Source organism: Fistularia commersonii, chromosome 7 (assembly GCF_037954325.1).
Source record: "Fistularia commersonii isolate RoL2024-O1a breed Wild chromosome 7, RoL_Fcom_v1.0, whole genome shotgun sequence".
In the NCBI taxonomy this organism is placed as follows: domain Eukaryota; kingdom Metazoa; phylum Chordata; class Actinopteri; order Syngnathiformes; family Fistulariidae; genus Fistularia; species Fistularia commersonii.
Window position 1 is genome coordinate 6,664,306 of NC_141290.1, and position 27,161 is coordinate 6,691,466.

General features: G+C 47.6%; 1 protein-coding gene and 2 non-coding genes across 4 annotated transcripts in view; 1 reads left to right on the plus strand and 2 right to left on the minus strand.

Annotated features, from left to right (window-relative positions):
• Positions 1-1,720: 1,720 nt before the first annotated feature.
• LOC147232532 (U4 spliceosomal RNA) lies at positions 1,721-1,861 on the minus strand. The gene has a single exon (XR_015106427.1). It is a non-coding gene; the product is annotated as a U4 spliceosomal RNA (small nuclear RNA).
• Positions 1,862-2,574: 713 nt separating this feature from the next.
• Positions 2,575-2,715, minus strand: LOC147232533 (U4 spliceosomal RNA). The gene has a single exon (XR_015106428.1). It is a non-coding gene; the product is annotated as a U4 spliceosomal RNA (small nuclear RNA).
• A 7,892-nt stretch (positions 2,716-10,607) lies between these two features.
• Positions 10,608-27,161, plus strand: part of plxnb2b (plexin b2b) — a 101,018-nt gene continuing 84,464 nt past the window's right edge. The window contains exon 1 of one of the 2 annotated variants that reach the window (XM_086149420.1): positions 10,608-10,732. The gene's annotated coding sequence lies outside the window, so the exon portion shown is untranslated. The remainder of the gene's footprint in view (positions 10,733-27,161) is intronic. The other variant, XM_086149421.1, reaches the window with a different exon arrangement.

Below are 27,161 nucleotides of genomic sequence, written 5' to 3' on the forward strand. Positions count from 1 at the left end.
GCGTACAAAATTTGAGTATCACGACGTCATTCGGTCTATGGTCTTGAAAGGTCAACATGGTTTTAATATCAAAAAAGACCAGAGGCACACCTGAGGCGCAGTGGCAAGGTCGAGGTATTAATTACACAAAATGGTGTATTGGTGTATTTAGTCCACCAAAGGGAGTGTTTGAAAGTAAGTTCTGCCATAGTCACCTGTGTGGCTATATTACAACCCACTGTAACTTGCAGAGCAGTATAACTGCACCTGGAGGTGCTTCTGTGTGATATCCATGCCAAATTGGTATTATATAACACTGTTGTCTCAATAGGTACTTCCTTGGGTGATTTAGCAATTCTTATAATACCTAGGCGTAAGTATAATGCCAATAAATGTATAGGAGTATCTTGTTATTCGTCCAAACACCTACCAGTCTACCAGTCAGGCAGTTAGCTTGACTATCCAGGACCTGTTTCCCCCAGGAGGCAACTCCCTTTCTCCTCCCTGGGAGGGGTTGCAGATTACTGTATGCTGGCACTAACAGAAACAGAGAAGATTTATGGACGTAGTGAGAAATGATATTAAGGTACTTGGAATGAGAGAGGATGATATGAGGAATAGGCTAGAAGAATTTTATGCACAAGTTGATGCCTTCTTTATTCATATCTGGATGCATATCAAGAATGTAAATCATGCAGAAAGGCATCGATTTAAAAAGCTACTGCTAGCAATTGTCACCAGCGCTTCGACAGACACATTTCTGCAAGAGGACCTTTTTTAAAAAGTGTTAGTGGCCAGATATATTCCAACATATGATCTATAGCTGTATGACAACCCAACAACATGTCATGAGTCCAGCATGGAGTGGCTGCAGGTACAACCATCTCGGCATTCAAGGTTGCACTGACTGGGAGTCTTTATTTCAGTTTCACAATTTATTTAGCTACTACAGTACTTGGCTTGGCCAAACAGGGTTTTGAGTAAGGTTTACCAATAGTAATGATCACCACCAGTCAGTTTCACCAATGCACAATGATGGGGCACAGCTGACAGGGCCAGAGTCCCTTGTATGTTGCATAACTCGAAAAAGGTTTGCTGAGAACATTCCACAGCCACTGGAGGACTGGACCCAGTTAGAAATCAGTACCACACTATATCACCAGTATTCAGCACATGTTTAAAACTATGTGTCTCAACTAGACAGACTAGTTGCAAACAAAGCAGACACACGCCAATCACAGTTAATACTTTACAGTATTCACAAACTGCAATAGAGCTATGTGCAAAGAAGTTTCTGTAGCTGAGCTATGTTATCACACTGACACACCAGCAGAGGACACTGTTGATGGAGGACAGTACTATTATTCAATTAAAATGGATGATACATAGGTTAAAAAAAAACATTTTATTCATATTCTTGTTCTTAGCAAATGAAATGATGTTGCTGTTGTTGGAAATCAATACCAGTCTCTGCAGTCGTATTTCTCGTTGTCCGTCTGACTTGGCATATAATAAAATGTGAAGGTCACATTAAGGAACAGTTGCAGGCCAATGTACATATTGATCAGGTTTATTTAAGTTGTTTATCCAACACCAAGCACATTGTAGGTAACGCCGCCATCATCATCGACACGCATTATTCCACTGTACTTATTCTACAAATGTCAGGAGTGGGTATTACAGACCTCAGTAACTCGCATTCACTGCTCCGATAATGTTTATTTTTTTACATCAATATCAGTCTCCGTAGAGACTGTCAAAAATTGCCATAGCCGACTATATTTCAAGTCGTCAAGGCGGGGTATTGGGTAAAGTTTTCAACTAGCAATAATCGCGCCTCGGATAAACCTCATAGGCTACGATACTGCCACTGCGCAAAGCTGACGCAATCTTGACACCGGGAGGATCCTGGTTCAAAAGCCTCCTCCTTTCACTCGCGGGGCTAACTCTGCACTCCGAGCGAGAAAGCGCTAAAATACGTTCATGTCTACATCGTTAAAGGCGTTTAAAAGTTGATTTGATGCCCACATATCTGTTTTCAATGTCACCAGTGTGATGAGTACGTCTTCTTTGTTTTGCCATATATCTGGACGTAAACGCCGCACATGCGTAAATCACAACGCACGGTTTTAATTTCGTATGTATTGATATTCTTATCTGTTGTCACTTGTACGTCATTAAGTCTATTTAGGCAAGAAAGTGTGTTTAATGTTATATTTTATAAATAAAATACTCATAAAGCCGGGATGTAAATATTGCGCATGCGCGAGTGAGGTCCACAATGGACCGCGCATGTGTTTGGAGGACGTTACAAAAACTTCCAATGTGTTTCCCATGTCAGGTACAAATGTGCCATTAGCAGAGGCATCCTGATGCTCTTAAAGGTTAAACGGTTTATAGAATAATTATGGAAATGCTTATACTTTGTTATCGGTCAAATTGCGATTTCGCCGGTGGACACAGCGCACATGTACAATTTGATTCCGGGGTATGACGCATGCGCACTTGTTAGACCTACACAAACCGTAATATTTTCAATCAATTTTACGAATGGTATTCCACGATATTATGGTTTGATTATCAACATGATATCAGTCTCCGTAGAGACCGTCAAAAATTGCCATAGCCGACTATATTTCAAGTCGTCAAGGCGGGGTATTGGGTAAAGTTTTCAACTAGCAATAATCGCGCCTCGGATAAACCTCATAGGCTACGATACTGCCACTGCGCAAAGCTAACGTTAATTACGTACCGATGTGGATATAGTTTCCCCTGCCCCCCATTTTCTATCATGGTTAATGTTTTTATTATATTTCTTTAGGAAAAGTACGACAATCACGGCCTTTACTTACAACACGACTCGCCTTGAACCCCTACATCGTTTTATGGCCAATGTTAACTATATCGATGCATTTCGTTGAGCACTGTGGCCGCGCTGCATCATGGGACTCAGAGACATTGAGATTCGCTGAGATTCGATTTACCAAACTAAAAAAAAAGTTTATGCAAAATTAAACATTGCATGCTATGTATAGACAGCGACAAAACTTTGTTGTTCGGGAATAAAATTTTCGTCGACGAGCTACACGGACTTAAGGTGTTCTGTTTAGCTAACATCAGTATCGTCGAACACGTGTATAATTAAACACAAAAACCTCAACGGTCGCATCCTCGTACGTAATAATGAAATTATTATTATCGTTCAGTAATTAACTAGTAAGATTTACCCCTGTAAATGCAGAATACGATGTTGTTCGACTCCAGCACCGCCAGACCGCGCTATTTCGACGGACGACCCAGAACCTTCCTGTGCCTGCGTTGTATGCGTTTCTGACTTACAAATAAACGGGAATTTGAACATTTGCCGGAGAAAACGGCAAGATAACCACAATTTTACCATTATGCCGTATTAACGATGGAGTTTACGCGTGGCTAAAGGAACGAAAAACAACACAAACATTCTAACATTTTATATAAGGTTTAAGCGAATCGTACAGACTTACTTCCGTATGCTCGCGACTACTTGACGTCATTACACTGAAACTCCGTGAAGCATTATTATTTAGGAAGGTCCCTAAACATTTTGTTTATTTTGTAAATTACAACTCTTTTGATGGACACTCATGTCCAAATATTTGAATAAAACTTAAACTTTGGAGAATATGAAGTATAGTTCAGTAACAGATGGTTTGCGTAAGTGACCCCTGCAGATTTACTTCCGCCCCAAACAGTCATGGCGGCAGCAACGTGATGCAATTTCACAGAAATCCCAAAGGATGGCGCTGTTGAGGCTGAATCCTCGATCTCATTCTTGCAACCGCATTCGTTTGGACAAATATATTTCATTTTAAAGCTTTGTAAAGTTTTTTTTTTTTTACGTCGGGCCAAACTTTGAAGTTGCAGAGGTAGTGTTAAAAATTAGAGCAAGGTAAAAGGTAACAAGAAATAGTCTGGTTTTTGCAGGCGCCGCTGATAATGAAGTTGCGCTGCAAAGATACAATTAAAATAATCACATTTCCACGAATTATCCGTTAAACTGGGCTGTAGTTCTGGGAAAGAAAGTAATTTCCTTGAATGTTCACAGTTTCCAGGGTGCACAACCACGCAAGGGCTTGCACATGATTGCAGAACCTCTAGATAGACATAGTCAAAACTTGTCTTGCTTTCTTGCTGCAGAGATTAAATATCTGCCAAAGAGGGGAACTTTGGGGCAAAAATAATACTAAGAATAATAATAGCAAGTCAAGTTGACTCTAAACATGACAGCAAAGTTGCCTTGTGAACCACACAGATGTAAAATTGAGTTATGTGTTCAACAGGAGACAAAGATGATGCACTCTCACAGATACAGGCCTCATATGCTGTGCTAACATTAGTTCCCTGTGTGTCTGTGTGTGCTAATTTTATCACTTCAATTACATGTACCAGACTTCTGTTTACCTGTCTCTAAATGATGCTCAGGAAGGTATAATAATTCACAGTTTTTTCCAGCAGTGTGTGAATGACTGTTTTGATAACATCACCTTCAGAAAATCAGCTGTTTGACTATTCATTCATTCATCATCGATACCACCTATCCCAACTGTGATTGGATGTGAGGCTCTTCACCCTGGACTCATCACAGGGCCACATATATTCACCCTCTCATTCACACATCATGCCGATAACGACCATTCGTTCAGTCATAGATTCTTTATTTTGTTGATTTTTGCTGACAAACACAACAAAACAAATTATGCAGCATTTCACTTCATAGTGGTAACTGTAATTTGCCTCATTATGTTAAAAAGTAAACTGGATGTCTAATAATAGAATCTGCCCTGAGCCACGTCGAGTACGTTTAGGGGCTTTTGTTTGTTGGGACGCCACAAGTTTGTCTTCCTCACGTGGACGGTCCAAGGCAAAGGCGCAGAATGACAGCGTGGATATTAGAAGCCTCTTCACTTGTTGTGAAGCTTTAGCGGGATAATGCAGGTACTTTTTGGTGCTCGGCAGATAAGCGCTGGCGTGCCAGGTATTAAACCCGCCCGGGCTGACACATTAGACGAGGATTTGCTCCCGCCAGGATGTCGGGGCCGGCGAGGCTGGTAGAGGAAGGCCGGGATCACTGTGTGGGACAGGTAAGTACGCAGATAAGGGGATTACACCCGCTAATCTCAAATGAATCCCGCCAGCCACTGTTTCATCCTCGCATGGAGGAGAAAAAAAAAACAAATTTCTCTGTTCTCAACCCAGGGAACGCGTCACATGCACAGAGTTCACTTCACCAGATGATCATTCACGCCCGGGTTGGAATTCTGGAAGGTCGCGAGGGTTCAGAGGCCTTCACCAACACCTGTCTCCCAACTGTTACCTGTCTGCCCGCTGCAGCTTTGTGTGTGTGTTTGTGTGTGCAGAGCAAACCAGAAACAAGGCGAAATAAAAGAAAAAGAAAAAGCAAACCGAAGTAAAATAATAATAATAATAATAATGATAATAATAATAATGATAATAATAATAATAATAATAATAATAATAATAATACCCCGAATGTACTGTGAAGTAATATTGACAGGACTTCTTAATATTTCAAATTATGCTTTTGAATTTCTTTAAGAATATCATTTTATAAATTACACCTTGATTTACTATGTTATGATTGCATCTCCCCCCTTGTAAAACCTTTCGGTCAATATTATTATGTAATGTTATTACATCGCAAAATTAAGAACCAAAATGATGAAAATTAGATAAACAACCCCCCCCCCACCCCCCATCTGTGAGATCCTATTTTAAAAGGTCAGACTACAATTACAGTACAAAAAAAAAAAAAAAAAAAAGTATAATTATTTTATAACTACCACCCCTCCCACCCCCTGCTGCTGCTGGCTGCCCCCACTCGAGGCAGAAAGACGAAAATGGAGAGTAACAGATGGCTTGGCTGCCTCAGCCAGGGCGGACGGACGGCCCAGATAATTCCAGCCTATCCACGTTGGGGGGTGGGAGGTGGGAGGGGGGCATCTCTGGGTCTCCTACGCCTCCGAGACCGGGTTTCGTCTCTCAGCTATCAATCACCGGGCTTGGAAAAGAAAATCCCAGTCACATAGGGGTCACGGCCACTATGTGCGCTGAGACGCTCCCAGGTTTAGACTGGACCAGTCCTGGGTGTGTGTGTGTTTGTGTGGGTAGTTTTAGGCTGATCATTGCAGCTTTGTCCCCTTATCTCACATCTGCAGCCCCCCATCCAGGACATATGACCTCTGCATCTGATTAGAGGCAAATTGACATCAACGCAGTTTGCGTGTGTGTGTGTGTGCATGTGTGTGTGTGTGAGCACACGGGGGCCGGGGGGGTAATCTGGAACACATCACATCATCCTGGTTAAGGACATTTACGGGTCTCCCAGAGTGGGGCCACCTGGACAACGTGGGCTGGGTCGTGATTAGATTGTCCCGGGAGGAGAACGAGCAGGACCGCGCCATCGCTACTGGGTTGAGTGACAGCCCATCCGTCCAATGAGAGAAGAGGGGAGGCAGCTCATGGGGCCGGCCGGTTCACCGCACCCTGGAGGTCAAGGCGAGGCGGCGATGCTAGTAAAATGGCGGCGCGACTGGAGTGCATGTATTCAAATTAAAATATTGTGCCTTTCTCACTTTTACCACACACACTCAGACACACACATGCTTGCAGGCTGTTCTCACCAGCCCACACGCTGCTGCCACGTCGCTATTCCCAGACTACGGCGGGACAGGAACATAAGCCTGCCTGTCCATTTCACGCCAAACCCAGTGTCTTCCTGTAACGGATACACTTCTGCAGGAAATCTGTGCGAGGTATCCACAGCAGGTTCCGCCCCCTGCGTGCCAGAGAACCCCTTTGCCACATCAAGAAACTATTCAAATAAGGCTCTAAATAACAGGGAGCCTGCCTTCACACCTTTGCTGCCCAGCCGTAATGACACTTTTCTGCACCTGCACGCCGTCTCCATCTGCCAGGTCTGCACCTCGGGGGTTCCTGCACTCGTAGGAACATTAAAACATAGAGACAAAAACCTTCTCATAGAATATATCAAAGTGAAGACTAGTTTACTGGGTTAGTTTCCTTTGTAATCGCCTTAAATACACACAAATACAGCTTTCCTGTCGAGAGATTTGCATTGCAGCCAATAACGTTTAAAATTATAAAATATCATCTGATTAAAACATCAGTCAGAATGTCATGTGTTCACAGAGAAAAGCTTCATCTGCAGAACCACATAAGCATCATACATGTATGTATGTATGTAAGTGTAGAGCTGCTGCTTATGTTTGAGTGTATCGATAGAAATTTTTTGTTTTTTTTCAAGGTTAGAGAAGACATGACCCGCTCAAGGTGAAGGCATTGAGATGCTATGAACATAATATTAGAACATCTCGAATCTCATGGTCACCTGGATGCACATGTATTTCTTTTATCACTATTATCATAGGGATTGTCAGATATCAGGCATTCTGGAATCGTTTGTATTGCCTGTGAAATGCACATTTTACACAGCTTTTATACAACAGGAAGCTAAGATTGAAGAGTTTAAGAGAGAATGATCAATTTTGCTACAGATATACAGTACAAGTTCAGGGACCATATGTGGTTTTGCACAATGACAAAAGGAAAATCAGCTCAATTAACCTTCCTTAAACAAGGGCTACGTCACACAATGTCAACAGTTAAACTAAGGGTGCACCTCCCGTTACGACGACTTAGGGTGCAGGTTAGTGTCACACATCAACAGCAATATTGTGCAACTATTCCAACCAGAGTTCTCTAACACAGAACTATGAGAGGCTCCCAAAGGTCATCGTAGCCTCCGGTCAGTCTCCCCAACACACGCTACAATACGGCGAGCAAAATTGCTGTGGTTTAGCGGTACCTGGCAAACAACACTGACTAATACTAACATATGATTTAAGCCAAAACATCAAATTGCATATTTTAAAAATTTGAACCTCATAAAAGTAGAGCAGTTGTTGCTGTACCAGGACTGACCACTAGGGGGCAGTGTACCCACGCTGCAAACGGCATGGGCCCTGAACCCGGTCAGTCTGCCCCATAGTGTGTGTGTGTGTGTGTGTGTGTGTGTGTGTGTGTGTGTGGTGGGGGTTATGAATTGTGAAGCAGGTCGTCGTCAGACGTCTTCAGAATGCGTGATCTCTTCTGGTGCGGAGTGGTTTGGTGTGACACGGGTCCGGGTAGCTATTCTCTGCGCGGCATGGAGGTCTGGCACCACGCCGCGGACGTCCACTCCACTTTGGCGGATCCACCCACCGACAAACATCCCTTGGGCCGGTCCGTCCCGGCCCCCGGCAGTCCCATTACTCCTTGGACAAACTGGTGTGGACGCGAGGAACTCGGTCCTGGACCAACCCACTCCACATTCCCTGCTGTTTGACTGTGTCTGAGTGTGTGTGTTTACCCGACACTCATCCGGCTCGCCCTACTTTCTACTCGATCTCATCCGTCAACTTGAGGACCTGTGAAGGCCACCTCTCCGTCTGCTGTCGTCCTGCACGGTGCCTGTGTCAGCAGTTACCCCCCCCAAACACACACACACACACACACACTCACACACACCGGAGTGTTGTTCTCCAGGGGTGCCTGATTTGCACATCCATGCATTGCAACGTGACAACCCTCCAGACAACAAAGAGGGGCAAAGTTGCATTCTTATCAGCGTCTACGTGTGTGTGTGTGTGTGTGTGTGTGTGTGTGTGTGATTCACCGCTTTCAGCTACCAGATACCGATCGATCGTTCTCGAACCTGCAGCCGCGCCCCCATTCCCCCAGAGTGACTCTGTAATTTGTCACCAATCCAATGAATTAATTGCAGAGGGTTTTAATATTTTGTTTTATTCTATTTGAAGACAAGGACGTCCCTTGGAGACCCCCCTCCAGGACACCTCCGGTAGCCGATACCCAGATTAAATCCTCGCCCCGGGCCGGGATTAATATGAGTAGTCTTAATGGTATATTTCATGAATATGACATCGCCGGAGGAACTTGTCCATTGCAAATGGTTTCTTTATAAATGTTTATGTATATAGTAGAACCTGGGCTTACCAGCGCCCCTGATCACCAACAAATCTGCCTGCGGACAGTTTTCGATCCCATTTTCAACGGAACTGCGAACACACAGGCAAACAAACTTGAGTTTTCGGTGTTGTGGCGCATCCACAATCGCGCGTGCCGCTCCGGGTTGTTTTCTTCGTTGCGTTCTCTCGTTATAACGCTTTTTTCAGTAAGCTTACCCTCATCATGGTTCCCAAAAAGCTATGGTGCTTTTGAAGTTAAGAAGAATTCCAGTTGATATGAAAAAGGAACTAATAGCTAAAGGTGAGATGTTACAGATCTGTAAAACCCTGAAGAACTAAGTTGCACTACAGACGTTAACAAAGGAAAGAAGTAGAAAAGTTAAGCTAGTTAGCTAGCTGGAGTTAGCGTTAGTGAAAGTGAGAGGGCTGATTTACTGAAGGAAATGCAGAGTAAAAGCGCTGACAAGAAGAGAAAGAACACCACAAACAGTGATAATTGAGATTATCTGTAAATCCTTTCTGTATTTTGGCCACACATGAACCCATAAAGCAGGATGTTTTTGGGTCTGGAGAAGGGATCAACGGGGTTTACATTGATTTCAATGGGAAACATCGATTTTGGTCGGTGTCGGGTCAAAGGTCAGACAGACATCTACAGTCTGGAGGTGCGTTGCGGTGCAGAGACGGGGCTCCCACAATAGTCCTCTGTGTGCAGGATCAGGATTGTGGTTACACTCGTGATTTATTTTCTCCTTTTTTTTGCTCCCCCTGGAGCCACAAAACGTCGCTTTGTGCGCAAACACAACGGGAGACTTTCGGAAGGGGTTTCAAACCCACAACCCCACACACACAGATGCGTGCGTGGAATCTGCGTGTTTACAAAAACCGAAGCCAACCGTTCCTTTCTTCCCTCGCTTCCTTTCCTTCCTTCCTTCCTTCCCTCCCTTTCCCTGGTATGACCCGGATCCGCCCCCCTGTGCCGCGGCGCCGCTCCCGACGACGCAACTAGTTCCGGTCCCCACACACACACACACACCCCTGCTGGATCCACGGGTGGCTCCGCCGGCGGCGGAGGGGATCGTTCCTTTCCGTAGCCACTCTCTCCGATCGACCTCCCCCTCTTCCTCCTCCTCCTCTTCTTCTTCCACTCCTCCCTCCTCTTCCTCCTCCCGCTCCGCATTCCCCGGTTCTCCACCGACGAAACGCAACCGGGCAGCCGAGCCGAGGCGACGCGTCCGCCGGACCCCTTCCTCCTCCTTCTCCTCCTCCTCCTCCTCCTTCTTCTTCTTCACCTCCGCCCCCAACAGGTGTGTTCCGTGGATCTTGATAGTGGGAGGCGTGTACGCACACACACACCTGGACGCGTACCATGTGACCGCGCACCTGGGCGTGGAGAAAGTCTCTTGAGATTTCACCCGGAGTCTCTCTTTCCTTCGTCCTCTGCTTCGTCGCCCACGCCGGAAGGATCCACGCAAACCCGCCGGCCGAGCCGTGCAGCGCCGCGCAGTGCCTTCTTCCTCTTCTCTCCACGGAGGAACCCCACGGAAAACCCCCCGCGGGATTAAGCGAGAGAAGTAACATGTGAACTTTGCTTTACGGACTAGTTTTTTTTTTTTGTTTTTGTTTTTTTTTGGATTCTTGTTTTCCACGCGTGGACGCGAAAGGAAGGAGGGCGGACTCCGTGGACGACGACTGTTCCTCCTCCCAAGGTGAGTTCCGGGAAAGCGTCCTCCCCCCCCCCCCTCCTGCTCACGCAAACAAAAGTGCTTCTGACTGTTTTGCGTGGGAATTTTTCCAACCTTCGTGCTTTTCTTTTTCTTATTTTACTCGAATTCGTGGGAGCCAAGTTTCCACACCGGCCGTTAACGCCGCGTCCCAGCGACACCGAAGTCAAATAATAATATGTATTTTTTACCGGTAAGTGTTTCTTTTCGGGACAATTCCAAGTTTTGCGTGTGTGTGTTTAGGGGGAGAGCCGGCGTGTCCCGCAACACTTGAACGCCTCACCAGGGTTCACAAACTTGTCCCGCCGTTGACTCCAGCGGTTGCCCGCCTCCCCAGACTCGTATGTCGGAGCACTGTGTGCACAAGTTGCCTTGCATCAACAGCTGGGCAGACACAAGTAGTAGTGAACATTTCCTCCCGGTTTGTTTTCCCTTTCACCCCTCCTTGTCTTCTCTTGTAGAAAACAAGCAGACAGAAGCACCATTCATGCCCCCTCCCTGTATATCTGCCTTGTTGTCTCCGAACTGTCTTGCCCTTCCACCCCCTGCAGCCGGGGACCTACCGTACCCAGGGTGCTCCCGCATTCTCCCGGGGATTATTCCCTTTTAAATACTTTTTTTTTTTTTTGCACTAATAGACGCGCAGTGGGATGGATTAGCATGGGGGGGGGGGGACTCGTGGCTGCCGGTTGGAGGGGTGGATTAGAGCAGGGGGTCAGCCTCCGGTGTCCTGACAGAGCGGGGACGTGTTTCCAGTCGATGCCATCTGCTCGCGCGGATACACACAAGCGATTGAAAGCCAAGCTGTGCCCTTGTACTACTGCCGCCCCCCTCACGTTGCCCCCACAATGCCTCTTTCAGGGTTTATCTTCCCCCCGCTCGGAATAAATAGAGACACCTTATCTGCGACGGCGGAGAGCGGTGATAAATGTTTTCGCCATGTTCCCCGGTCGGGTTGAAGAAGACAAGTGCGCCGCGTTTCTTCATCGAATAGGAGGCGTTTCTCATCCGGGGCAAGTTCTAGGCGCCGGGGTCGGGGTGGGGGGGGTGGAGGGCACAAGCCTGCGCTCTGTTACCCAACCGGGTAGAGAGGAGATACATAGAGCAGGCATTATCTTGCTTGTTTGTTAAGAAATGAAACTACAAGTCCAGTGAAGTAGCTCTGGCGAACGGGGGTCAAAGGTCAAAGAGTTCCCTCCTCCTCCTCGCGGGATTGCAGACGTGTGTGTCTTTCATTTTGGAATGGCATAAAAACCTAATCCGGGGCCTCCCACGGACAGGAGCAGGACGAGCAACGGTGTCGGAGCTACAAGGCAACCGGGCATTCAGGCGAAAAAGAACCAACCCATCAAACTTTTTTTTGCACCTCATAATTCTTTCATGACAGTGGGTAGCTAAAAAAAAAATCACTTCGATTAAATAATCAGTTTCGAGCGTTCTGTGGTGTCCGTAGCTAGAGCTTTGCGGCAAAGCATACTGGAAAACCAATGCTGAACACCTGAAATATATCTAGTTTTAAACTGCTGTCTATAATGCAGAACCAGTGGGAGCCCTGAGCTTCTTTCCTAGCAATTAGATGATCCCATCTGGGGTGGTTGATGGTAGACGTTGAGGCTCCAGGCCAATTTCGTGTCTAGGCCACTACCGTACCTTGTTTTTGTCACCGTTCTTGCAGAAAATGCCAACTCGCAAGTAGTTTTGAGGGTTCCGTGATGTTGTTAGCTAGCTGTTCGCTGCAAGGCAAACGGGATAAACCAATGACAGTAAAATACGCCTACTTTTAAACAACTGTATTTTTTGTTTGCGACCCGTAGCCAACGATACAGGCGGTCGGAGACCTTTGCCTTAAACGTCTTCCATATCTGATCCGGCTTGGACTTCCGAAGCACGGCCCTCGGATGTGGTCTCAAGAGCCGCTTGGAGTTTATTGGCCATAAAGCAGGTGTGGCGCTCTCCCGGCGCCCCTTATCTGGGGTAAACATCGAACCGACGCGTGAAGGACGCGTCATCCCGGCGTTAGCGGGCAGAATAATCCGGGGAGTGGAGATTTCCTTCAGATTGGAGACGGGCCGGCCTTTTCATGTCTGAGGATTATCCCATGATGAAGGGATGTCATGCTGCGCCGCGTTCGGGGATCTTATCGGCGCCGGGTTTTTCCCTTTTCCCTCTGCCCTTGGACGTCCCGTGCCCTTGTCCTGAACCCCAATCTGCTTCCTGGTCTTACTCAGCCATTTGGTTATGACGCAGCAGTGTTTGTACTTCACACACCGCCCCCCCGCCAGCAGCAGACTATGTGCAGGGCAAACACTCCTCTTTTCACGGCTTTATATCCACTGCTGTCGAGGGCTGATCCCGTTCAGCCTGTCTTCCGAACCACTCGACTGACCGCCGTGGTCAGCGGGTTGCCCTTTTACCTCTGAGAGGTACTTGAACGCACCGTCGCGCCAAACGGTCGCCGCTCGTCTTTTTATTCATTTTTTTTTTAATTCTCTTAACAACAGGGATGCGATAAGTGTTGCGAACACGCTCCTCGAGATAAACGCTCGGTGTTTGGGGGTAGCGAGACGCCTTAATTGCTCGCCTGAGAGCGCGCCCCGCGATGCTCTGCCGCTGAAATGCGGTGATATTTGGCGCGAGTGTCGGAAATACTGAAGCCGTGTTGACGTTTGTATTAATTGCGTGCACATTGGGAATGCCGCGTCAAACGGGGAACGGCGCCCGCTCTTTTGTTCGTTTTGGCCATTTTAATCCCCGTCTGAAGTACCGGCGGACGCCATTCACCCCCCCCGTCAGTGCGTGTCGTGACCGAACTGACCGATTTCCCCCCGGCCGGGATCGCTTTTAATTATCGCCTCCTGCTTTACCGCCTAATATGACACCCAGCTGCTTTCTGCTAGCTCCCCCCGCCCCCTTCAAAATGCAATTAATCATTTATTTATTTCTAAATATTTCACGTGCGCGGTCGGTAACCTCAGCCGGAACCGGTGGGTGACAGATGCACGAGGAGCCGGTGGCCTGGCAGCAGCTGGATGAAGGTCACACCAACCTAAGAGCAAAGGGTGTGTGTGTGTGTGATCCACGTGTGTGTGTGTCGCCTCGTAGAGCGGACGGAAACTAATTCACCTGCAGAACATTGCGCCATAGGACTCTATTATAAATGGATTCTCCTCTGAAATATACATTTACACTCGGCCGCATCCTCTCGCGGCATGAAGGAGTTATTGCAAAGAAAAGGGGGGAAAAAATGAAACGTCCGTGCCGCCATTTCCATATTGCCTTTTGACGATTAAGTCGTGCGTTCAAGGATCTTCGCCGCTTGATTTATGGATTAAAAAACATCTAGAATTATGTCAAAACCTCGTAGATATGTGTGTGTGTTTTGAGGTTGGGGCGAAAAAGTTATTTATTATTTTGACAGAGGCGGCTAATGAACCTCGGAGCTTCTCCTGGAGTGTCTTTGGGGTAGCCATGGCAACATTTAGCAATTGGGAGACCACGCCGTGTTAATTGTCAAGAGTGTTGCAAAATCCCTTCGCGAGTGTGTCTGTGTGTGTGTGTGTGTGTGTGTGTCCAAACCCAGCGCTTGGCAGCTCGACGGCAGGGGGAAAAGTGAGCGGCTTCGCGCTCGGTTGTTTCGGATCGCTCAAGGCCCGCCGCCGCCGTAATCAGAAATAAAAAATAGAAAAATTGGAAGGAGGTTGATCATTTTTTCCTGCCGCTCGAAAAACAACGTTCGAAAACAGGAAACGAGTCGACGCTAAGATCTAACCCTCAGTCGGGGAACCGGCCCGATTTCTTTTTCCTCCCGCCAAAAGTAAACCTGCTAGCTGTTCCGTTCCAGGAGGCTCGCCTTTTTTTTTTTACTTAATTGGTGCAAAAATCCACCCTGAAGAAAATACGAGAAATATTACAGCTGGAGTTTGATCCCATCTGCCACCGCCGTTGCCGAAAATATCCCGTAGATACCGAAAATCCTAATTTCTTTGAGGGAAAAACCTGGCCGGAAGACGATCGTTCTCTGCCGACTTTACTTCTCAAGATGGGATCGCGCGATATGTGGGTAACACTTTCTGCCTTTTACTTAAGTTTATTATCAAGGAAATATATAAATATATCAGTATGATATTCTGTTCCTGTCAAATGAGGCGGACACGGTGGCCTTTCAGACGCCCGTCATCCAGGAGAGACCCATTAAAATCACTTCACGCGGCGATTGTCCGGCGTTACAGAGATCCGAATTTAAATGTCACCGGGTCCGTTACTTATCTGTAAACGGATGCGCCGGCGGCAGAGGTCGCCGCTGATCGCTTCCGTAAATTAAAATGAAAATAAAAATTGCGGTTGCTAATGTATCAAGTGGGAAAACAGTGATGGCGGCGGAGAGGTTTGATCGATCCCAGCGGAGGAATTAGGTGTTTAGTGCAGCTGGTGTGGGGGGGGGGAGGAAGAAAAAAAAATAAAAATAAATGTGCAGTTATGTAGTGAATCCAGGCACCAATAGGAAGTGGTGATGTCTTGGGCTTCATGCGAACCCGCGACTTCCTTTTGCATTTCCTCTCCCGCTGTTGCTGCAGTCCGGGTGGATGTTAGTCACGCCACCTTGACCCGAGGCCGTCCTCCCAAATGCAGATCAGCAGAGGTGTCGCCGCAGCTCTTCGTCTCACCGTCGCCTCGTTTCCAGTTTAAACTTTCAGAAAAAGCGTTTGCGTCGGCCAAACCGCCGACACAATCGGAGGTCTTCCTCTTCCCCCCGATCTTGTTCGCCGAGCATGTGATGGAAAATCCAGCGCCGTCGGCATTTTTAATGTTATTTGTTTGGTCCTGTGACAGCGTGCTTTTCAAATTCCTCCCCGCGCCCGAAATGATAGGCCTTCGGAAAGCAGCGGCAGCGAGACGGCCCAAATATTTACGAGGCCCCGCAGGAAAACCTCCCGAGCCTGTTGCTCGGGAGGTTTTGCAGTCGCGGCCACGTCCTGCTGGAGACCTCGCGACGAGCCCGGGTTTTCCTCAGAGTGTTTACAGAAAACGCGCTGCCGAAGGAGATCCGCGTTTAGCAAAGAAGCGCGGCCGTCCGATGAACGATTGAAGCAAAGTGGGGTGAAAGAGGCCGCGTTATTGGTGGATTCGCGCTGACTGGTAGCGTGACCGGGCCAGAGCAGCCATTTATCCACCTCCCCAGACCTCCATTTAGGAGGCTGCTCCAGATCTGCACTCGGCTGACAGCCTCACCACCACCTCCTCCTCCTCTTCTTCTTCTTTTTGCCAGTGTGTTTTATATTTTTAACTGGGTTCCCCCCCCCCGCCCCCTCCGTTTTCTGCAGGATGTCGTTGCGCGTTCCTCCGAGCCTGTCGTTTAATTAGTCATACGGAGTTTGTCTCCTCTTCTGGGTAATGGGAAAGATGAACTCATTGCTCAGTCCCACCGGGTGCCTCCTTGTCTTTCCACCTTCAGAGCTGAAAACAAAACCGACCTCCTCCTCCTCCTGTGCGGCGCTCTAAAACCCCACATCTGCCTCGCACACAGGATGTTAACAGAACAAGATCCTGATCAACGGAATTATTGAACGCTCGGCTTTTGACGTGCGACAAGATCTGATGGAAGTGTGTATGAAAGGTTTGTGAAATGCACGCGTATTTTTTTTTCTACCCAGCCTTGTTGGGAAATACAGGATGGTCTGTCTTTTTGGATTCAAAACTTTAAAAATAATCCGCGCGAAAGGGAAATATTACATTTTTTTTTTTTATAAGGGTTGCAGAGATAGTGTCATGTAGCCGTAATCCTTTGTGAGTCCTCGAGTGTTTTCATGCAGGTTATAAGCAAATGCCTTTTTTATCTCTGAGATTTTGCAGATTGCGGATGATGTTGAGTCAGACTTCTCGTTTTTAAAGCCATCTGACTTTCCCCTCTTCCATGACTCTGCATTTTTTTTTCATCTCATGACTAATGAAGCACGTAATAGCTACAGATATGTCCTTCTGTTGCGCAGACCTTCAACCTGCCGGGTATTTAGAGCACAGCTAAGCCCTGAAAAACGACGGAAACGAGCGTCCGCTAAAGTAGCGGCGCGTTTCGGCTAACATCGCAGGCTCTTGTCTAAGCGCGACCGCCCGAGAGACCCCAGAGGCGAGGAACCCCCCCCCCACCTTTTGTGTGCTTGGCCCGGCCCCATTGATCCGCCGCTTTCCACGGGAAAATAATTCGAACTTCAACCGGCCGCGCAAACACTAACAGCGGCAGCGAGTCCACATTCTTGCCCATAGCCTGAGGGAGCCCGAAGGTCCAGGCGTAGATCTATGAATTCCTCATGACCCGAGTCTGTTGGCTGATCAATAATTCAATTCTATCAGCGAATCTGCCCCCCTTCTGCCAAAAAAAAAAAAAAAAAAAAAAAAAAAAGGTGGGTGTTGTGGGCTCGCTCCTCCAGCGGCCGGATGATTAGTTGGCTTCAGGTAGCTCTCAGACAGGGCCCCACCCCATTGCCCCCCCTCTGCGCATATGTGTGTGTGTGTGTGTGTTTGGATAAGAGTGTTCATTATTTTGTGTATCTGCCTCGTCTGTGTCCACAGCAGTGTGTGGATCCGAGAGGGTGTGGCTACCGTTGCCAAGTGTGTGTGTGTGTTTGTGAGCTTATGCATTCTCCCTTTAGGCGCCTGGACAAATCCAACGTCTGGATCTCATTAGAAGGTACGGAGCCTGTGGAGAGGTCAGTGGCCGAGTCCTCTGATTAGTCAACTCCATGAGGCCTCTTGGGTGCCGCGTCTGTGGGGGGGCGGAGTCCCCTCGCCGATAAGCCCCCTCATTCTTTGCAATTCCACACCTGCAGGATACGCCGTCTAATACCCTTCCTCGCCGCGGGTCTTTGCTCCATCTGACAGGGTCAAGGACAACAACACCTTTCAGGCTGCCTACTGCCAGCCGTCTCAGTGTTCTTGCAAAGACCGGATTCTCCGCATGTCAAGCTAGCACAGAGCTAGCAGGCTTGTTAGCGTCTGGTCCCGGGGGCCGGGGCCGACCCGTCAGCGCCAGCCACGACTTTGAGCCAAGGGCGAAGAGTATTTGTGCGTCGGAATAGTTTTTTTCCCCCTCTTATTACACCCCTGAATAGTACCCCCCAACACACACACACACCAGTGAAACGCTCTTCCAGATAAAACGGTGGCGGTAAACTTCCCCTTTGTCGTTTTGCTACCCCTTTTCCTCTGTAGATAACCGCGCTATCTAAAAGCAGGTGCGAGCGGCGCCTCCCGTCTATTCAGCCCCTCTCAGAACCTTCCAGTACATTGTATGTAATCAGTCTGCAGAGAGAGTGGCTGTTTTTTTTTTTCTCCCCCCTCTTTTCTTTGTCTTTCCCGGGCCTGCCAGATGAATAGGTAGCGGGAGCGATTGCGGTCTCGGGGTACCGGCTCGTATCTGCTGACTGTCACTTCCATTAAGTGCGCTGTCGTCAACCTCTTCCGCGATACGCCTCGACCCGGCCGCCGCCGAGCCAAGGTCCCCCCTTTTGTCCCCGCACCCCCTCCGCGGGAACAATCGTGGAGAAGTTTGCAAAAACTTTTTGTCGGCGCATCCACTTCTCGGCGCGCTTATCCGGATGGACGTCGGCGGATTCCATTCGTGTGATAATATCGGAATTTCAATTTAAATGTGATATGCTAATAGCTGGGTTTGAAATTGAACACACGTGTGCTCTTCGGCGATGGATTTCCAAGAAGAGTGCCGTGATACAATTCCTATTTTGACACAATCGTATGGGCTTCCCTTTAGCATGGAAATGTAGAAGTTATATTTATTTATTCATTTGTGCATCATCAATCCCGCTTATCCCGCACTCGGGGCTGGAGACTAACCCGGGTGTCTTTGGGCGAGAGGCAGGTTCACTCTGGGCAACATTTAGAGACACACAACCATTCACCCTCTCATTCTCAGGGTAGAAACATTAGCCATGGTTCTGCCCTCAAAACATGTATTTTATTTATGTATATATATATATATATATATATATATATATATATATATATATATACATATATATATATGTAGCTGTGTGTGTGTAAGAGAGAGAATGTGGATGTGTGTGTGTGTGTGTGTATATATATGTATATATATACATACATATATAGATGTGTGTGTGCATGTGTGTTTATCTATAGACGCACAACTTATGTGTGTGTCTGATGTACAGGACTGTCTCAGAAAATTAGAATGTTGTGATAAAGTTCCTTATCTTCTGTAATGCAATTACAAAAACAAAAATGTTATACATTCTGGATTCATTACAAATAAACTGAAATATTGCAAGCCTTTTATTAGATTTATTAGATTTTAATATTGCTGATTATGGCTTATATCTTAAGAAAACTCAAAAATCCTATCTCAAAATATTAGAATATCATGAAAAAGTAATTATTTTTTAATTGCATCACGGAAGATAAAGAACTTTATCACAATATTCTAATTTTCTGAGACAGTCCTGTATATGTGTGTGTGTGTTTATTTATATATATATATATATATGTCTGTCTGTATCTGTATATGTATATATATATATATATATGTCTGTCTATCTGTATATGTATATATATGTGTGTGTGTGTATGTGTATATATACACACATACACACACATACATATATATGTATATACACACACACATATATCTATGTGTATGTATGTATATGTGTGTCTGTGTGTGTATATATGTGTGTGTGTGTGTTTATATAACCCATCATGTAACTATGTTTGTGTATTTTACGTCAAACCCCTTCATACCTTGCCGTCTTTGCCTTCACTCCGTCTCAATCATACAATAATCCGTCTTGACATTTATCAGGGAAAAACAAATTAAAGTGCTGGGGATTGTCAAGTATGCAAACCAGTGTCCCCTTTTTTTTCCCTCCTGTCTGTGTGTGTTTGTTTACATATCATCGGACTTCCTGACATCCCTGCTAGAAACGGGGGGGGGGCGAGGGGACGTCCTCAGAGGAGTTCACTCTGTGGATGTGCTTTCGCCAGCGCCTCAGCCTCGCTCGTCGGGCCGTTCAGCCCAATAATCAGGGTTTTAATTATCAGAAGCGGGTTCGGAGTATCAGCACCGGCCCGCCGTTCTGTGTCTCCATCACACAAAGCCCTTGTACTCCACTCTCTTGGCTTGATAATTCCTTTTGCTTCTGAACGGTATATTATTTTGATATCACCTCCCTCCTTTTTCCCCCCCTTTGCAATTATTTCATCTTTGCTCTAATAAGTGCTCTCAAGTCTCTGCCACTGCTGCTGCGCGGAGATGGCGAGGTTTTTTTTTCTCTTAGCTCTCTGGTGAGGTACAGACCACCCCCACCTCCCCCACCTCCGGCGAGCGGCGGCGTCTCATCCCAGTCCAGACACGCTCCTTGTTCTGGTATGACAAACATCTTCACGGTACTTGCTCAGACTAGAGCTGAGTGTATATCATCTTCTCACACACTCCTCACGCTTTCACACGTTCATACACATTCACGGTCTAACCCCTCCCGTCGGCGTGCTGTTAATTATTCCCTCGGCAAACGCCAACGGGAGCACACTCTGGAAATAACGGGCCCCGGGTTCGTTCTTCTCACCAGCTCGGGGGGTAATGACGTGGTTTGTGTGAAACAGCAGATCCCCCTTTTGACGAAGTGTGTGTGTTGTCACCTGGAGGAGCGCCATCTGCCCGTGGGCACACCGGGGATGGGACATTAACTTTTTTTCCTCCCTGATTCTTCTTCTTCTATTTTTTTTTTTTTTTGTTCCCCTTGTCTGAAGTGGTCCGGTGGTGTTTGCCCCTTCCACCCGCTCTGTTAACTCCGAGGTGCCCCGTCTAGAGAGGGCAGAAGGTGCAGAGGAACCAATTACTGCTGTGGGTTTTGTGTGTGCAGAAGGTGTAGCCTAGCAGTTTAATGGGACTTGAGCCACGGTCACAGGCGTAGCATCCCTTTGTTTTTTTTGGCTGTGTGTGTGTGTGTGCGCGAGATGCGGCACGCAGGAAGAGCTCACTGCGACCGATCGTTACAACCAAAGTCCATTACCAGCCAGATGGATTCCATTAGTATTTTAATTCACTTATCCCTATATATAATAGAAATGAGTGTCATTGCCAATCATTTTGGCAAGCTCGAAAAGAACCAAAGTACTTGAGCCACTTTCCCCTACCGACTGTGTAGGTCACATTAAAAAAAAAAAGTTATATCCTGGGATCACTCGAGAAAGAGTTGGCAAAAAAAAAAAAAAAACAGTATTGCGTAACCCTGAGTTTCCATTTATCCACTCATAATCGATGCCCTTGTTGGTTGCTTATTCGCGGCGTGGGCTGCAATCAAAAGAGTCGCCCCCCTTTTTTTTTTTTTTTCCTCTTTTTCAAAGTATTCTCCAGATCTTATCTTCTGAGTAATGAAAGTGTCCTTTCTCTCCCGTCTTTGGTGCCAGCGTGCGATTCTTCACCTGGCCAGGGGCTACGCAGAAGCTGATAGGGTCGGCACAGCTAGCTTGATCTTTTTCCATTCACACCCCTGCCGCCTACTGATAGCCCAAGTGTTTGCTTCCTATTATAAACCATGCTGTCATATGCTGTTGTGCAAGGAGCTGCGTTCATACAAAGGCATGCCATTGACTCGGAATTCTTTCCAGTAGCACGCGTTGAACCGCAAGCCGAGGAGGAAATGCGAACATGCCGGGGTATGGGATGTTGCCGTTTTGTTTATCTATTCATTTATTTATTCCCACCCTTGGTTTTCCCAGAATTGCCGATGCACGGGGTAGGGCTTCATGTATACGGCAAATTAAGTCAGATGTTGTTTAGAAAATAGTCATCTGATGACCCTTTCCAAGAGCAGGTCTGGATTAGACTCTGTAAAAGGATTTCTGGTTTACCAATTGTCCAATTCTATCAATAATAAAATCTCTCAACATATATCGTAATTTCTGGACTATTGAGCGCACCTCAACATAAGCCGCATTAGCTAGCCGATCGCTATCTCGGGCTTCCTCCTGCGCACAAAAACCCGCAAAGTCGTCTTCTTCGGTGTCAGAGTTGAACGGACTCAGAATTTCCTGGTCATTTCATCATTCCGATTTGACGAGGATAAATGTTTTAGCGGCGTTAAGCTCGTTAGCCCCCCCCCCCCCCAAAAAAAATCCATATATTAGCCGCAGTGTTGTTTACGTGAAAAAAGTCACTGCTTATCGCCCGGAAATTACGGTAGTTTCTGTACTCGTAGGCCACCGTTGTTGTTTACGTCGCAACGAATCCTTGTACTGCAAAAACACGGCATCAGTGCAAACCTTCCCATGGTAACCCGAGGAGGGGAACGATGAAGTCCAAAAAACAGAATTCCAAATGGGCTCCAACGTGAAGACGAATAAAGATGGCAAGAGTTGGTCCGAGTTGCCGGTGTTAGCGCGGCAACTGCGTTGCAACGCTAACAGAGCGAGCACCTGTTGTCAGGAGCTCTGCTTTTCGTCATTGGCTTTTCACCATAAACTTACTGACCGCTGTGCTGACCGACCGTCAGATTATTATTAGATGCTATTTCTGCAGTAGCGTGGTGTCAAAATTCTTTCCGGAGACATTCTAGCGTCTCCTGCCTGTGGTGTTTTCTTCAGCGGGCTCTGCTTGTTTCCCCCGGACCTTTTGTACGCTTGTGAAAGAAATCCGTAGGCGTGGCGTTTGGCTTTTCTTGTCCATTTAAAACCAGCAGCACCTGTGAGGTCTTTGAGCAGCTTAGTTCGGCTAAATGTGTCTAATGCATCTGGAGAGAAGTGTCAAGAACACAGCTGCTGGTCCTGAGGAAGCCCTGTACATCCACAAGCAATTTCCCATTCCTTGGAAAGCTGTGTAGCCTCGCGTCACTCCCTTTTGTTTCCCTTGGATTGTAAATTGCACCCGAAAGCAGAAGAAGGTGGCTTTATTACAATATTTTGTAAAGCAAAAGCTAATACAATGCAACCAACCTATGTCATCAACCCAGCATGAGTTGGAATGTTATAAATTGCAATTTTTAAAGAAATACCAATTTTTTTTTAACAACACATTCTTGTATGAGACAAACATCAAAACCTTTTAACGATTTGGCATGTTAAGGATTACATCTGTTTAAGATGAACCCAACCTTCACCCCAGGAGCAAGCCTGTTACCGGGCGGAAACCTCGGACAGATCCCGGATCGATGTGGACGGCCTCGTGCCGATCATACTAGTAGCGCTAACAGTTGCGCGCTAACATCCGGCGCCGTGCCCGTCATGCCCGAGCACGCAGGGACTCCGGCGAAGGCATGAGGTTACTATCATGTATTTGACGGAGGGTAGGTGGCGTGGAAGGAGAGAAGTAAACAAGAAAATAGGGGCTGATGGCGATGCTCAGCGAGGACAAAGACGGTCCCTGCTGTGGCTGCCTCTGCAAGCCAACTAATTCCGGGGACTTTTCTAAATAAACACCTCTCTTGTAAACACAAAATTGCCTCCCAGTCTGCTCGGAGTAACAAAGTTAACTTCTTAAAAGTGTGTTTATTTCTTTCCTTTTTTTTTCTTTCTCCCTCTTCTCAAGACAGTCTTCACGTGGTGACTAATGCCATGTAATCTGCTGCCATTTAATGGCCAGAACAACTGCGATATTATTAGCAACCGGTGCTGGAGCTGTTGATTATGATCGTAATGGAGTAATAATTTTACCCAAATGAATATGCGCTTTACTGGATATTCAAAACAAATTGTGTTTTAGTTCAGGAAACAGGCCCATTAAAAAAAAATGATTTCCTTGTCTGCATTTTTTAAGCCGCCATACAGTAACATTTGCTGCAGCACGTCTTTTTTTTAATTTTATTTTTTTCTCTCCTTGTTTTTCCTGTTTGCCAAGTGAAAAATCCTTCACCCCGGGTTGTATATAAAATAATACCAAAAAAAAAAAAAAAGAAAGCCAAGGTTTTGGCTCCGGTAGGAAATCAGCACTCCATCCCTGGTGGAATGACTGTGGAGGACACATGGATAATTAATGATTTGGGTCCGGTACCATCCTCGGCGACGGGAAAGAAACAACCAGGTGGGCATGGTGCTCTGAGCCTCTTTCCCAGCAAATAAACCGTTTCCAAATCCCAGGAATTGGATGGGTCGTCCTCGGACGACCCCGAATTCCGCGACAACCGAAACCCAATGCGTTTGAGTGTTCCTCCACCAAACGATCTGTCCCAGATGTTTGCCTTTCTCCCCCAAAGTCACATTGTGAGGACTCAGTTACCGGTATCTCTATGGAAGCTGTATTTCCAGCCCTGCTCTACATGTCGTTGCTTTAGTTTCCGCCGGAAGGCTCACGGATCAAGTCACTATCTAAAACGGTGCCACAGGTGTGCGAGCGTTAAGACGGGCTCTCGAGGTTTGACACCCAGGACTAGTTACGTGTTGTTAATACAAAAATAGACTGCTTGCAGGTGCGGTCCTTTGTCTGATGAATAACAAAGATTCATTTCTAACCTTGATCGCGTGGAAGTGAACGCGTTGTTTGACGATTGCCTCCGCTCCGGAGCGACAAGTAGGAGAGCCAGACGGGCCCCGAGGTTGGCGTCGACTATCGAAGAGGTGATTGGTATTCGTGCTGCCTTTGGTCCCTCGCCTTGTTTGCGCTAGACGATGTTGTTATCAGACGGCCTGAATGGAACAGCTGCCTCACGCTCTTCTCCGCGACTCCACTCGAGTCCTCCTGCGCCTTTTGAAAATGTCATGTTCTACCCATTGTGTCCGACACGGAGTCTGTTAATAGCGTCTGGCTCCCATCCAAGTCGAGTTCCCCCGAACCCCGATTCGCAGGCATCGGCCTCACCTGTGTCCGACGCCTAGCGAATCGGCTGCAAACGCGGTTCTCGGGTACCGGGGTTGAGGTCGCGGCGGGATAAAACAGGCATTACGTGTCGCCGCTAGCGTGCTAGTGCGCGGTGACGAGCGGGATTTTTTCGTTTCAAAAATCCATCCCGGGCATATTAAAATACCATCGCCTCCCCGGTTGGCCGCGCCCTCCCTCTGCCCTTGACTGGAGCAGACGCTGCTTGAAATCACGCACACGTACAGAGTTGTCAGGCCGATGTAGCCTGTAGCCGCAAGCGCGACTACATCACCCTTATCTGTGATGTCACGCGCTTCCTCCCCTGTCCATGCTCATCTGTGCCAGGTCATAGCCGCCCCCCTCCAACCCCTCTGTTTGCCTGTAATGCAGCCTAAGCCTTTTGTCGGCAAGAGCATTAGCCTATATTTGTGGCCACGGCTGCTTTGTCATCCGACCTGGGAACGGCTGCTCCAGATGGGTGATTAGTCATTGCTGTGTGTGTGAGCTGCCGCCTGTGTGTGTGTGTGTGACCTAGGATCCCCGGTGATTACAAGGGGATGGGACCGACAGCCCAAATGAAGATAAAACGCTGTTGGTGTTGGTTCATGTCATGCGTGGTTCTTTGTTTATCGTCCATGCCGCTCTGGTGTCCGAAAGGCCGCGGCTAACATGGGTTCTGCGAGAGAGGAGGAGACAAAAACAACAACAACAACAAAAAAAAAACAAAAAACAGCTGTTCGGATGCAGATGTCACTCATCTTGGGCCGCGCAGCTGCAGTTTGTACAATTTGGCGGCGTAGGCCAGACAAAGGCGAGGAACGCGAGAAAGCCAAATCGGTCGGCGTTAGCTCGAACTCTCATCATCACCTGCAGCAGCGGAGGAGTACGGAGGGGGGACGTGTTGCCTTGTATAGCTGAAAATAATAAGGCACCGGGGGGGATCTCCAGCAGGCGTGAAGTTTCGCCGTCACCTGGTCTAGTTAGCGCAGTGACCTCCCCTCAGCTGCATGCGATTGCACTACAGACATGGAAAACGGCCCATCTAGACAGCGCTGTGTGTGTGTGTGTGTGTGTGTGTGTTGCACTGATGTCCAGACACATCTGCTTGTCTTTTAATTAGCCTTGCTTGGCGCTGGGACCAAACGCTCTCACCGCCGTTTAATAACAGCAGATTCCACCCAAACCCTCTTAAAAGCCATTGGGTCCTACTTTTTTTTTTTTTTTCCGAAGCAAGTCGTAACAAACATCCTGTTGCATCTGTGCGCTGGAACTTGTTAAAAAAAAAAAAAAAAAAAAAAAAAAAACTCCTCCGGCGCGCATATTTTGCTCCTTTCATTCCTCCCGTTTTCCGCCGAGCTTCTCTTCACTCTCCTCATCATTCATATTATTAATATATCACACGCCTGACCCCGATCTCCTCGGCCCCTCCGGTGCCCGCCGAGCTCTTCCCCCGCCTCGGCCTTCCGCTATTTTTTTGTCCGCCATCAGATTAATCGTGGTAAAAAGCTAGCCGGGAAACAGGGAGGAGTGTTTTGTTGTCTCCTCAGTCAGAATTATTAAGTGGCTTCTCAGTCGCAGCGCTTTCCAAATATGTTTCTGCATACGAATCCCCAAACCACACACACACACACACACGCACCTTTCCTTTTTCCACCCTCAATCCCCGTCACGTCTTTGGATGCTACCTGACGAGGCTCATTTGTCAACCCCCGGCTTCCATCCATTCCCCCCCCCCCGGCCCGTCTCTCTCCATCTGCTTGCCCTGGCCACCTGATGCCTCCCTCCTGTTGTTCCGCCGGCGCCAGTGGAGCCGGGGGAGGCCGCCGCAAGTTGCCGCGGCGTCTCGGGGAGACAGAAAGCGAAAGCGAGCGGAGGTGAGGTGCACGCAGGTGCGGCTCCCCGTTATTACCGGAGGGACGGGCTGTCAAAGTCTTTTCAGCTCGGCCCTCCGTGTTCATGTCACCTCCCCTGCTGAGGCTGGCATCCATCTTTCAGGACAGGGTGGCCACCAGGCATTTGTTTTCCCCGCGCTCGGGATCATGAAGATTTCCGCGAGCGCCGTAATCTACATGCCGAGCGGGCTGGGATGCAAAAAAAAAAAAGAGATGGTTGAGGATTCAGACGCACGGGCTAACTTTGCCCCCGAGCTGGTCTCACAGGCCGACTGAATGCAAATGGAAGGCGTCGCCGCAAACCCCCGCTGTTAAAACCGCCGTAGAAACTTGGAGAGCGGTCGGGCGTGAGACGTTCCTCTTGCAAACGGAGACACTTTGAGTCGGTGGCAGACTTGACCAAAGTAGACGGTGTTGGTCGGGGCCGCCCGGATGGGACGGCTGGCCGGCGGCCATCATCTCATTTGTGTTTCTCATTGTCGCCTGCAGCTTCCTCCATTTTTTGTTCCCCGCCTTTGTTTGCCTCGCGCTTCTGCTCAGTATCTGGCCAACGATTGATAAGGCCCAATCCCCGACAATGCTTGGCACGCGGCGCGAGATCGGTGGCAATGCTGCGCACGTGTGTTTTGTGTGTGTGTGTGTGTGCGCGCAGGCTTCCAAGCAGAGATGGGCAGCATTCGCAGCATTGTTTATCTACCTTTCC